Consider the following 15,222-nt stretch of genomic DNA (forward strand, 5'->3'; position numbering starts at 1 on the left):
TCTACGCAGTAGTTTAGGCAATGGAACTACCATTTTAATGCAATTAAAAACTAATCTAACAAAAATACTGGTTTCACAGCTTTAACAGTTGGTAGTGATATAATAAAACATGTCCAGGTACTACTGATGTCTTTTGTTGGTTATCTAAAATTGTTATTAGTTAAAAATCAACATTTGTTGCAGGAAAACTTGAAGTTTCCTGCAAACTGTATGAAGAACACAGGTTCAAAATGGCTACTCCAATGCACAACCCTAAGCTGCATTAAATGCATTGCGTTCTTTAAAAGTAAGAGACTTACACAATAAGGCCCCAAGAGTAGACATCTTATTGTAGAATAAGAGTTTTAGTCTAAATTTAGTCTAAATTGATCATGATAAAGGAATTAATATTGGTCAGTTTATAAATCCCACAAGGTCTGTATGCTTCCTGCCTCTGAAAGGCCACATTTTTACACCAAGCTGGTAAACAGCAGAGTGCGAGTGGGGATTTTACAACCACAGTGTTGTTGTGGGTGTGAGCTGCATTTAAGTGGGTAAGATCTGAAAGCAAATATAGCAACACATTTACTCTTTCTCCCTCTTTCTTTGTTCACTCATGTGTAAAAGATTCATTTAATTCTTGTAAAGTTTGTATCTATTTAGTTGAAATTTGTATTTAATGTATAACATAGTGAAACATGTTTAAGATCCTTTATAAATAAGTACAAAATGTAACCTATACAATCTGGGTACTTATCAGAATAATATAGGACAGTATTTAGTAGAATAGTGTCTTCAAGCTTCTGCTACACTAAACCTCTGCAAATACTATAAACGATCTACTTGTGGTGTCAGAAATGTGAGACATGTCTACAACTAAATCTCATGATAAAATTACAAGAAAAAACAAAAGCTGATTTAAAAAACTGATTTCAAGCATATACTTATTGTTTCTTAAATCATTGCCAACTTTTGTACATTTCCAACCTATTTCATTTTATTTAGGTATTTAATCCAAGGAATACATAAAACGACAACTCAGTCCATTCATTTGTGGAAATACAATGCAACTTTTGCTGCAAAGTTTGCATTTAATTGCTTGAGCTTAAAGAAAATGCAGAAGCTGTACAGATAAGCTACACCTGGATTAATGATTGCTCTCCCATCAGGTGTGCAATTTCAACCACCATCCCCTGAAGCAAGAGCAAATTGCGAGTGAAAGATTAATACATTCTATTCTTCTTCAAGAGAAAGAAACCAGGGAATCCAGAAACAGGTTTTGAGCTCCACAAACTGGGAGGCATTTCTTTGCAGGTTTTAAAATGAAATCAAAAGGCATTTAACGTTTGAACAGCCGTTTGTGGTTCCACGGAAACCCATTGTATGAATACAGGTCTGGCAAGTTTGGCAGGTTAACCCCAAGTCAACAACCTTTTTAAAGAATAGTCATGTGCTTACTGCAGTGTGTTTGGGCAACCAAAAGATCGTTTACATAATAAAAAATAAATGTAAGAAGTATTCATCACAAATAATATATATAGTGTTCAAATTTAAATGGAAAAGAAAAACTACAACACAGACATCTTATTCAAAATGAAATGCAACCAGAGCCATTAATCTCACCTAATGCCAAGTGAAAAATAAATGTATCCATATGAATAATTGTCATGTAGTTAAAACCAAAAATCAAAAACAGTAGATTATAATAATTTCAATCAGGTCAGCTTCTCTGTAATGTGACTTCACTTGCTCCGGAGCAAGTGAAGTCATGTAATAAAATAAGTCACTGGCTTTTATTAGACCAATTTTGTCCCGTGGAAAAGCTCCACTGAAAACATTTATAAAAGCTTGAGCACATGTAAAGAAAAAGGAATCAGAAGAGGAAACAATGACTTGTTCATTCATTTTCACCTTTGAAAACTGAATTCACCAGACAAAACCATCTAATTTTAATAACTTACACTCTATTCTACTATATTACCAAGGCGTGGCATTATAAAATGAATAATTATCTTATTGTCATGGCACCTGTTAGTGAGTGGTATATGGTAAGCAGAAAACATAAACCCTACATTATATAAATGTAGGGTTTTTCCACATGGCAAAAACCAATAATCATTACGCTTTACCATAAGTCTCAGTCTGATGCAGTTGTCTTATCCTTGTAACTTCCTGCAGCAGATAGCTTTGCTGCAGTGCCAACTCTAGCTTAATAATAGTAAGCAGCAACATCAAACAGAGATTCATTTTGGATGTGCTCGATGTACTCTCTCAATTTGTCTCTCAGGCGGAAAAATTAGAGTAGAAAATTTCAGCAATACCAAAGAAATTCAAATAGACTTGAAATTAATTTTAAAAACAGAGTTTCTGTCAAGGGTGAGTGTCTGTTCCTTTAGCAACCAGCAGAGGAACAGCAGGCCTCGGGTAGGCCCTCTTCTGCCACTATCGTGGGAGTGCTCTTCTTTTTTCAGTTATGCTTAATTGAAAGTGCTTTTGTTTTTGGTTTGTTTGTTAATGAGAATAACTGCATCAACTGTAAAACTGTACACTTGTTTTACAGTTTAGCTGGAAGGAAACAAATAATAAAAGCATGAGTCAAAAGTTTTGATTTACTGCTAAGAATTTGCCAGAAAGATGAAGAGATTTTGGGTATCAAGTTCCTCCGCAGCACACCCAACTGCTACATTTTGTTTGTGAAACAAACTTCCTGTCTACTTTTAAGATCAGGCTTACCATATTTGTTTTGTTAAAAAACTATATTTAAAGACAGCACAAAAGCGACAAAACATTACAGTATTTGGTGGATCCATGCTCTCATGTTGTTTTTGCCAAATATCACCCAATGAGATTTGTTTGATCAAGCAACATTTTCACCAAATGTCCGCCTATTCTCCTCTGACTTCTGGGATTAATAACTCACTGAATATTTTTATCTTAGAGAAATATTTTCATAAACCTGAGAGACTGTTGTGCATTAAAATCCCACTAGACTTGACTTTTATGAGAAGTAAGTGGAACATTGATCGACATATTTGTGTATTTACTTGATGACACTTGTTTAATCGTAATGTTTGCTGCTTGTTTCAGAATTGGTAATTGTATATTGTTATAAAAGCACTTTGAGCTGCCTTTGTGCTGAAATGCGCTACACAAATAAACTTTACTTGACAGTAGAATGCAACAACCATACCACCTTCAAAGTGACAAACGTCTCCTCTCATCCCATTTACAGCACATCTAAACGTAAATCCAAAGTCATTGCCACACAAGAGGTTGTTTTTGTGTGAATTTTTCTTGGGAAATATTCTATGTCAACGGCATCAATGTTTTGTTTTCTTTCTGTCCTCCTGATTTCCAGCCAGTTTGGGCATGTGGCAATCATTGGTTGCAGGTTCTGCAGGTTGAGCCATTCCTCTCCCCTGTCTCTACATGCTTGCTTGGCATTCTAGACTATTTTGAGGTGAAGATATGACTATGGTAAATGTGCTTGCTGCCTTCGGTAAGCAACTCTGGTAAACATGGAGGCACCACTAGGCACAAGGTTTTTCATACACAACAAAATGAACATTATCCAGTAGAAGTTTTTATTTCTTGGGATAAACATAAATTTGTTTCTTATGTTTCTTTTGTTTCTGGCAATTGCAGAAACAGACTGCTTAACATAAAGTTGCTGACAGTTATAAGCAGTTAATCAAATGACAAAACTATGTTTCCCACTGGCATTTGTAAATGAATGCATTTCTGTCTTGTTGTTATGGAGCTGTTTGTGTCTTGTTTCGAATTTGCTGTTTCTTGTCAGGGGAGGAGGAATTTTCATGTGAGCAAGGCAGATAATAGGAAGCAGAAAGCAGAAAGCAAAAATAATCAATTAACTGGGAACACAAACATTTTTTAAAACAAAAACCTGAAAGAAGAAAAGGAAAAAAAAAACAACAACCAGGCGAGTCTCAATAAATAAAAATATCTCTGAAAAGACAAGTAGTTTGATGGGCTGAAGAGAGGCTCAACTGGGAGAACCACTGCTTTTTCTTTGTGTATGGAGTTTACCTGTAGTTTGAATGCAGGTTTGCACCAGGCTTCCTATCACGGTCCAGAAAAAAATGCTGTTGGATTTATAGGTTATTCCAAATGGCTCTTCAGTCTGAGTATGTGTGGACATGTCTGTTTGTCCAGTTCATCTCTGTGATGGATCTGTGACCCGATACTCACTTTCTCTCCCAGTAACTGCTGGGAATAAGTCCCAGACTTCCTGTGTCCCTGCAATGATAAGAAGCTTCAGACAATAGTTAGATGGAATATATTTGTAATAATGTTTGTTGTTTTGTTTTGTTTTTTCTGTTATTCAAAACCCTAACCTTAACCCTAATACTTTTGTATTTTAGAATACTCCATAAATTCAAACAAATGTGGATTTTTATTACAGAAATCTCAAAGTCTGCTGACCTAACATTCGACTAATAGACAGCCACTGAAACGTAAGACTCAAAATGGGATTGCTAAAGATTTGACTTCTCAGAGAAGGCTAGGTCCCAGCATTTTGTTGGAAAATTAAGTGGAAGGAAAAATAGCAAAAGATACACAAGCAACAGTGATAACCATAGCAATATGGTTATAATACCCATTGTTGTTATTGAAAACAGTGTTTGATTTTACTCCTGCACATTTTTATTTTTGATAGAGAATTTTGGGCTTTTATGTGCTAAATCTTCCAGTGTCCTTTTTTTTTGATGGCACACAAATTCATCAGGATCTCCCTTTGTCATTGCTCCTACACTTCACAGGCTCACAATATGTGGTTTAGTCCGATTATATTTGAGCTGTTTTTGCTGGCAGACAATCAAACCATCTTTGTGACTCCACCTTAGCAGAACATTTAAATGTGATTCTAAGGCTTTTCCTTGAATGACTGAACTACCTCAATTATTTAACTTCTCTGAGGCAAATTATCTGCCGAAAAGCTTCTTTGTGTTATGATTTACTGCTTAGTTCACCGTGTTCCAATAATGTGGTTATTTATGTTGCGCATTACATTCACTTCTGCCTACCTGTTGTTCACAAATGCTAAGTGCTATCAACAAAGCCCGTCCAATTTTCAAATTCGGAAGGGGAATTTCATTGACAGATGACAATCTGTCAATGATTTGCATTGTTTTTCTGCGGATCAATAAACATCCTTAAAATAACTGCCACGATGCATAGAACACAACAGTCTTTCTCCACAAGCTGCTGCTGAATAGTGGCTGAATCATAGCAAATGGGGCGATATGCGTGGCAGATGTATGCATGCAGGTGGAGCAGAGACTCATACAGTTTGTTGGAACACAGCGAGCTGCTGTAGCTCATGTTTTGCATAGCTTTACAGACAAATCGGAAAATAAATTTCTTACAATCTCGGTCGCAACAAGTAGTTGGAGTTTACCACCGATTTTCAGCGTGTGAAAATCCATGAGTAATCGAATCAGTTCACTCTGCTTACTGCAAACCGATTCAGCTTCCTGTGTTTTGTTTCTCTGTGCATTTGTTCAGGTCTGTTTCATTGCCATCATGCCAGCAGTTTGGGAGTTTAGCTTTTGATTTTCTTAATTAGCAACATTCTTGGTTTTATTAAAAAACGAACAAATAATTTTAAACAACATGCTTGCAGAGAATTACCCACATTTTGCTTCTATGCCACAGATGTCATTTACAGAGTTAAGCTTTGCATAAGCACAGCAATGTGTGACTGTGTGAGTCACTGGATCCCAGTGACTCACCCAGGGTTTTCTTTACAACTGGCCCCACCTTAAAGCTTCTCCCTGGCAAAAGGAATTTCCCTATTCTGTTTGTCTCTGTGCTGTCTCAGAGAAACGTGCACCAAGTAAACAAAAACCTTGTTTTATGACATAAAAACACATACAGTGTTTAAATAGTGGTACGCAGAAAGTGCACTGGGCTACACTCTAGTGCACAAATCGCTGCTTATTGCTTTACATGCACATTTCAGGCTCTCTTGATCTTGCATTGACATCAGTGATATTTGGGATCCAGTGAAAGGCAAACATGTATTTACTTTTTTGTAATTCTGAACATAAAAAGATGAGAGCACATGTTGAACAAGAATTGAAAATGAGTTCATAGAGGTGCAGTGCACCTTCACTGACAGACAAAATAGAACCGTTCAGTGGCAGGTGGCACCATTTTGTATCTGAAAGATTTTGGCCAGTTTGGCATTAAATGGTTAAACCTGTACGAAATGGTAAAATGGCAAAATGACTAGTTTTTGTTCACAGAACCACACCCCACAGCCCATGACTCCTTCCATTTATATTTGTTCTCCCAAAATAAAAATGAAAATATAAGTTCATGTTTAGCTTCTCAGTATATTCCTCATACATATTATGAGCAACCTTTTTGTGGTTTAATGCAAAGTTATTCAATTCAGGTTGATAATACTTTGGTATTTTATATTTTAAACCAAAGTGTACTGTCTTGGAAAATATAACTTTGGCTTATTTACTGGAAGAATGGACTGATAATGAAGGCTTGTGAGCAGGTGCTTTTCTTATGGATCTGATAACAGAGGTGTCAGAGGAGATGTTTTTCTTCTCCTCTCTACCGAAACTTCTTTGAACCAGGTTTGATTTAGGGACAGAGGTACCAACCAGAGATGGGAGGAACTGAGAGAAACTCCACACAGGAGAGAGTTGGGTAGAAAGCACCATGTGTGTGACTGATAAGATATAAAAAGGAGAATTGTATGTGTTGAGTTTCAAGTCTTCTTCCTTCTTCCTCCTCTTTCTGCTCGCTCTCCCTCGCCCAGCACTTCTCAAATAGGAGGGCGCGTGACAAAGTGTCAGGGGGGCGCGAGAAGCATGTTTAACTGATAAACAATCCTCCAGTCACTAAGTGGCAGCAGCGTTCAAACTAATCAACAGGCTGCCTGTTCCAGGCAGTAGAAGTAACTGCACAGCCCTGTAGTATGGAGCCCTGAGGGAACATGGGGGAAAAAAAATTATTTTGTGTTCCCTCGGAAAACAACTCGCAATGCTCACAGTTGTAAAAGTTTTACTATTTTAAGTCTAAAAATGCACATCCCAGTGAATCATTTGCACTTTTTCAAATTTCATTCGAAACTCCACGCCAAACTATATATTATATATTTTTAAAAAAGGCATTGGTGTGAGGAAATTGAAGCTTTTACCCCTATTGACTGAGATATGAATACATTTAGGGCTACTTCACTAGGCATTATCATCATCTAACTTTTTGCTGCTTGACGCCAAAAATTAAACCTCACTTTTAAATTACTGAGCATCAGAGGAAGTGTGGATATTGCTGTAATTACTTGCCTGCAAACTATAATTACATTGTAGGCAACAACAAAATTATGCCTCTTCAGTTAAGTAGGAGCTATTCCTCAGTCTTGCCGCATACAGTTCTTTTACTTTGCAAATGTTTTGGCCAGTATTTGTTTTGTAAATTTAAATCTATGTAAATGGATAAAACCAGCTGAAGCATTTGCTACCAGAGGTAAACAGACTCCAAGTGGAGTCTGTTCTTAGGGCTGTCGAACAACAGGTTTCTTTTTTTTTTTTTTTTTTTTTACATATTTGTTAAAGTTGTCATTATGTCATGACCATATAAGACAAATAATCTATAAACTTCTTCCCAGTGCTCCCAGGATTAACTTCAGAAATACACCACTTAGTCAGAAACAACTAATCAGAGCCAGGAGGAGGGTTCGCGCTGTTAGTCACTCATGGTTATTTTTGACCGGCAATTGTACCTCCGGGAGGAAGATAAGGATAAGCAGCTTGATTTTTTTTCTTCTCAGATCTCATACCATAAAGTCATGAGAACAGTTTCAACAAATACATAAAAACATGTTTTCTTTTATTGGTTTGGTCAATTGAAAAATTGTGTTTTACTCGTCTGTCACCTATGACACCAGTTTTTGTTTGTTGAGCACTCATTCTCCCACAAGTCTTTTGTTCAATACCAGTGATGACTAATATAATGTCTGTTCAAATATGGCGTACTTATCCAACTTTTTAATGTTCTGTCAAATTAAAACTTCAAAGTTCAGTGTTTTACCTGAGATATTGTCCACTGGGTCAACACAAACTAAAAGACAAGTCCTCAAATTATTTTTCCAAATAAAAATTTGAAAAGTATATGGCACTTTTGAATTCAGAACCCTTTCAAAAAGAAGTCACCTAATTATTAAATGAAGTCCACCTGTGTGTACTTTAATATCAGTATATACACAGCTGTTCAGTGAAGACCTCAGAGGTTTGTCTTTGGTGGGTCACGAGAATGGAAGTTTTTTCAGAGCGGTGCAGGAAAAACAAAACGCATAGAAACATATCAGTGTCAAGAGAAATAAAATAGAAAATTGGAGATGTTGAAATGGTAAAGATTTTGAGAAATGAAAACCTATTTGTAGTTTATAAAAATGAAGAACAAAAGAACAAAGCTTTAAATGTGGAAAATATCTGAAAAAATAACTTTGTTGGAGAAGAAAATAAAAAATTAGAGGGAGTGATTTATGCGATCCCTAGATGATCTTGATGAAATTAAGAGAAGTATTGAAGGTGCAAAAGTGAATAACTTAAAGAGAATGTCAGTAAAGGTAGAAAAAGAAGAAAGTTTGTCAATCCCCACTGAATTTGAAGAAAAAAAGTTGCCACAAAACATCAAAATTGATCATCTCAGTTTTCAGGTCAGACCTTATTTCCTTCCAACACTTCGTTGTTTCAAATGTCAAAGGTATGGACACATAGCAGTAGTTTGTAAAAGGAAGCACAGATGTCCAAAATGTTGTGAAGATCACAAGTTAAAAGACTGTAAAGAAGTACAAGGAAAAAGTTGTGAAGTAAGGAAGAGGGCTAAAGAAATCATACAGATTAAAATGAATAAAACCATAAGCTAGGTTGAACAAACAGAGTCAAATTCCACAACAAAGCAAAGTAGTCAGAAGAAATTATTACAATATCAGTAGAAAAAACAATATTATTCATAGCATATGTCATCAACTGCACTGACCAAGCCAAGCATAAAACTGAAAAGATTAAAATGAGAGGAGCTGAAAAGTTTTTGGGGTTTAATGCAGGGTCATGGGGTCAAAGAAAAAGTTGGAGGGGGATGTGACACCAGACAAATTGGGTGAAAGTAGTTCATGTTAATATTGCAATGGAATGCAATAAGTTTAATTGCTAACAGACAGGAACATCAAGGTTATATTGATAGTCTTAAAGAACAACCAGAAATTATTTATGTTCAGGAAACATGGTTTTAAAAAATTGATTTTGTGATCAAAGGATCTTATAGAAGAGATTGACAGGAGGGAGTAAGGGAATCAAAAATGTAATTTTAATAAGTCAGACTGTATTATAAGATTTTATAGAGCTCAATTTAATCCATCATCCAAAGAAAAGAAGTAGCATGCCTAAACTCTACCTATGTTGCTGTGGCTGTCTGACTAAATTGACAGTTTAGATAAGGAGACCATAAATTAAGAGCCAACTTTGAAGGTTTCAGGTGGAGAATCTGTTGGCAGCATTTAAAAAATCTGGCTTTTATGGAAGGCAAAAAATTGTTTGTTTTAAAGTGCATTGCAAAAATGAGATATTGTGGCAGTTCGACGCTCTGGGTATGAGAGGGAAACTGGCCTAAATTCATTGAAAGAAGGCTAAAAGCAGGAAAAATGCTCAATCAAAATCTATCAGGATCCACATTCTATAACCATTCTATCTACCAATAAAACATAACGTGCATAGGAGTAAAAAAGTTTTAGTACAGTTTCCCCACTCCATGTTAATCTTCTAGACTTCCTTTAGCACTGCTAGAATCAAAATCTTGGATTCTCGTGTGTTTTTTTCTGTGGGTTAGGCTTCTGTTAAAGCAGTTTTTATTCACCAAGTCTGGACAGAGTTGTGCAGAGCACCATATAATAAAGTGAATTGTCAACATTGTACAATTATCTCTGAATGCCTTTGAGGGCCGTTGCATGTTCAAGCTTGTTGCAGAAAACCACAAATATTTTTTCTGTTGCATCTTACATTTATTTGCACAAATCCAAAAGCAGAAAAAAGGGGAGCTTGCTTATTTAACAACACATAAAAAGTAAACTTGTTCAATTAGATATTGATAAATAATAGTTGCACATGTGTGTGAGTCATCTCTGTGGAAATGTTGTTCACTGCATTTGATGTTCCACCCATGGGCAAGATTAACCGCAGCTGAATAGTTTCCAGTAATTGTGGATCAGCCTTGCATATCGTCTTGGAGGAATTTTTGGCACAAAACAGCGTTGATTCTTGAATGCTGGTCCTGTCCTGTATTAAACAGCTTCGTTCAAGTAGTTTTCCACAACAAATCTGATTACTTGTGTTTCAGGACTCAGACTCAGTCATTGCACAAGGCAAGAATCTTCATTCTGCTTTAAGCATCCTTGGTATTTGAATGTTTCCCCTTACTCTCCTCCTGCTCAAACCACATTCTCTTAATGATAATAATGGTACATGCCTGCAACAGTAAAACAAGTTCCTGGTCTAGTGTACCATCCTTCTCCATTCTGTCTCCTGATTAAAACCAGCTGTCGCAAGGACGGCTAAGTCATATTTGGCCTTGGAGATAGATAGCTTGCTAAACAAACAAGATGGCTTGGAGGTCAGTAAAAATATTGACTGTTGTGACTCAGTCTTGAAGTAGGTGTACATATTTTTTTTAAAGCCTATTTGGGCTTGAGGCCAGAATAGAGAGCAACAGCCAACACCCATGTGCCTTTTATGAAGGCCAGAAAACTATGCCTCCAAGATCAAGGATAGTGACTGAAATGTAACCACTCCTCATTTTCAGACACCGTGTCTTGTCTGTTGACAACAATTTTACTTCTTGCGTTGCCTTTTTGAACGTAATCAAGATGAGGGATTTGAGAAAACTCAAGAAGGAAATCACTCGCCTACACAAGTATGCACCAAACATACAACCTAATAAATGTATGTTTGGTATCTCTTCTTTAATAAAAACTAAAATACACTTTTCACCCACTGTTTGAAGACAGCATTCCTCTTTTGATGGGGAATATGATGTTTTTGTTGTGAAAGAATACATTGTTTCTTTAGTCTTTGGTTCGTGATTACTAAATATTGCAGATTAAAATGCTTTGACTGACTGCTTTGTTCTTGTCTCCTGTCTAGTTGGAAAATGCAGAGAGATCCATCATGAGACACGCTATTCTTAAAATACAATGAACTCCATCACACAAACTTAATCTTGGTACAATTTGCACAGCTTCCATCCTCTCCTTCTCCATTCTGATACAAGATTTGAACTTCAGCAAGTCATCTGCCCTACTTATACACAATGAGCTACTGTCATGTGGTAGGCTGACCAACCCTCCACGGATTAAAGGTAATTTTGTTATTTTGAAGCACTCATTTTTATTTCAGTGCCAATTTGCAACAAATAGTTGTTGCAAATTGCATGTGGCAAATGTAGTGGTATTTTGAGCATTACATGCAATGAAATGAATGGTGCTGCATGTAATACCGATTCACCAGCTTGTAACTATCAGAGTGATAGAAAAGACCAAGAGAAATGCATTTAAGAATAATTGACGAATAAATCAATCATCAATCGACATAAAAAAGAAGACATGACAAATAACAACACATAAAAAATGATGAAAGACTTGCATACCAGCGGTTCCATAAAGACGACTACTAGCGTAGTGCACTGACAGATCATTACAATAAGATTGTACTTGGAGCTGCACAAATGGCACATAAGAAACTCGAACACTGGCAGAACAATATAGCAAGAAATCTGTGTATGAATAAAATAAAATATATATTTTTTCCACATAAAAAAGCACTGATGTTTAGGAATTTGTTTGATTAGGGACACCAAATTGATCTCCCAAGTTTTTAGTGTACATTTACGCTGCATTCATTATTCTTCACACGTGAACACACTTTACAACAACTATAAAACAGGTGCAGAGAGCTTCCACAGAGTGTGCTGATGATTATAACCCTTCTGTTGGATGTGTATGGCAGTTTCAGTCAGCTGCCACCGCCAGAGTCTCCAAAGTCCAATAGACTGAGGGTGTGGTGAGCTGCGTGAGCTGCGCGCTCTGCCTGCGTGCTCCCGATCATCCGCAGAAAATCTGAAGCCCACTCTTGTTTCATGCACTTATTTTCTTATCTTTCTTTTCTTTTCCCCCTTCTTTTTAAGGAGCCAATTAAACCCCTCTCGCGCCTGACTGTCATCACCCTGCTTGGCTCCACCTGAGGCTCTGTTGATGTTCACATCACCTCCTACTCCACCAATGAAGCACCGGGTTTCCTAACAACAACGTGTCACTACATTCAGGGCCATTACTTTCCCTGAAGTGACTAAAATATTCTCTGAACTGATCTTACTGGTACAAAAAAAAAAAAAAAAAAATAGGCCTCGTGTCTTTGCACACAACGAGACGAAGAAGAAGAAAAAAAGCAACAGCATATATCACGGGGGTTGGTACTTTGAAGATGGGTGTGTCGGGCTTTGTTTAAAAAGGGCTGTGTCCATGTCGTGATCTCACACCCGTCTCTTTTTTTCTTCCTCAAGCACAACTCCTTCGCACGAACCGGTAAGAGGAATGATTGCGTCTTAGACCTCGTTCATATTGCAAGTTGCATCTGGGGATTTTAAGTCTTACGCAAATTTGTATGCCTTTCCTGTGTGTGTCTCCAAAACGCTTGTATAACTTAATGAATTCTATAAGTGAGTTTAGTGCAGCTCAAGTCCTTTAAGGTGATGTATTAACAGAGAGCTGCACAGTTTGCTTGTAAAACAACCAGGCAACGAGAGAAGTTCATATGGTGTAAGGACTGTTTGCGATGCCATCTTGAAACGAGGGTTATAAATGCAACAAAGCTTATTACTTTTTTATTTTTATTTCTATTTATTTATTGCTGGGGAGAGTTTGAAGTTTGCTATTCCACTAATGAGTTTGTGCCCAGATTAAAACCAACAGTTGTGTGGCTTAGTCAATACTGCCCCTGCAGGAAGGAAGCATGGCACACTAAACAAGGGAGTTGTGTACTCCAGTGTAATTCTTTTCTTGCTCTGACTCATACAGCTTTTGTGGGTGTGTGTTTTTTTTTATAACAGCCAACGCCCTTAGAGCGCTGTTCTACCCTGGTGTGCAAGGCACAGTGTCCAGTATGTTTTTAGGTGTTCTTGTGCTGCAGCACACATTTCAATTGACTACCAGGCTTGTGCTAGATTAGATGTATTCAAGGGAAACTTCTTAAACATGTGCCTTTAGGACCATGTTTAGTGCAAACTGGCCTATAATATGCTGTTTCTATTTCTACAATATAAAAACGTACTTCAAACACCTAAGCAATGTCTCCTTCGTTTCAGTCACCATGTCTGGAGGGATATTCGCCGCAATTGGAATTCTTAAGAAGACTTTCGACAAGTATGCTGGATCAGATGGTGACAAGGGCACCCTATCCAAGAAGGAACTCACAGTCATGCTAAAAACTGAGATTCCTGAATTGGGAGTAAGTAAAGCACACATTGCTTTTCAGGAAATGCTGTGAATTCTTCAGGTTTCTCTAAAATCAGCCTTTTTTTCCACAGGGTAAAGAAGCGGACACTGCAGAGTTTTTCAAGGCGCTGGATGATGATGGTGATGGTGTAGTTGATTTCAAAGAATACATCATTTTTGTATCCACCCTTGCTGTTCTGTTATTTGAATCATAAAATTCTGAAATCTACTTGTCCAATCACACTGTCTCTGGTCGGGAAAAGGAAAAAAAAAAGAGCTTGAGCAAATCTGAGTGAATATGATGTCAAATGTGTTAAAACACGGAAAATAAAGCCTTTTTTCACACCTAAAATGTCTTGTCCATTTTTGAACCAAGTAGAAATTATAAAACCAAACATTTCTGCCTGAAATACCTCATGCTTATAAAACAAGTTCAACCCTTTACTAGCAAGTTTCTGTTTATATGCCTGGGACAAGAGGAAATGGCTGCATATGACTGCCTTTTCTAAACCTCTGGAACACAACTGTGTTCTGACTTCAGAGAATTGGGCTCTGAACTGGCTACATATGAAATCAAGAATTTTTGGAAATGTTGCAAGAAACTATAAATCTCTCAAGATAACTGGGCAATGTGGCTCTTTGCCCAGGATGGCAGAACTGGGTGGGAACCACATGACAGAACTGTTAAAAGGTGAAGGCGCTGAAGAGAAAAATATTGCTTTGGCCGGCTAATATGTATCCTATGATTTGCCACAAATGTTTTCTTCAGATTTTAAGTCTGAATCTCACATAACTCAGAATTTTAAACTAGTCACATCTCAATTGGATTGCCTGAAAGTAAATGGAGATTTGTGGGCTAGCAGAGGAAAATGCTCAACACTGTAAAAAGCCAAGACTGGTTACTTGGATAATTCTACACATAAGAATCAGAGATATTGTATCTAAGGAAAGTATTCTAGTTTAGTTTCATAATACAAAAATACAAATATTCTTGCTGAATGAACTTTGTTTGGGGAGAGGGTGTTTTTTTTTATGAGACTGCCTGGACATAAACTTAAAAAATGGAATGGTAGGACTACAAGCTTTTATTTTTATTTAATTTATTGTTTTTTGTAAACCTTTATCAAATGAGGACAGTTTTTAAAAGTATTTGCAGATGTGAGTTGGGAACTTAAGCGTTTAAGATGCTCAGATTTTCCATGCAGCTTCTTCAATACTGCCACCTGGTGAACATTTTTCAGTACATAAAATCTTTTCTGTACTAAATAATACAACTGAGCAAACAGAGGAAACACTTCCTGCTTATAGTTTGTATTGCAGCATGATATTATTTTTGGGTAGAAATGTATTAATCTAATTAAACAAATTTTTTGAAACATTGAAGTTAAAAACTTTCTTAAAAATGTAACTCAGTGAAAGCAAGTATACAACAAATATGGTTAAAAAAAAAAAGAAAAAAGTTGTATACATCAAACTAAACACATAACCAAAAAAATTTTTATGGTGAAATGAAATTATACTTCTCCATGGATATGAAAAGATAAATACAGGGGTAAAATAGAGAATGTTAAAACTCATTTACCAAATAACGGGCTTGGAAATAATAACCAGGAGTTAATTTCTGTAATTAAAAAAATGTTTGACTAATTTCTCAAAATCCATCAAAATTCAGTTTGATACTTTAGAGCTGCCGTTTTGCTATGCAATTTAAAAGATTC

The sequence above is a fragment of the Poeciliopsis prolifica genome, unplaced genomic scaffold (assembly GCF_027474105.1).
Source record: "Poeciliopsis prolifica strain line A6 unplaced genomic scaffold, Auburn_PproV2 SCAFFOLD026, whole genome shotgun sequence".
Classification (NCBI taxonomy): Eukaryota; Metazoa; Chordata; class Actinopteri; order Cyprinodontiformes; family Poeciliidae; genus Poeciliopsis; species Poeciliopsis prolifica.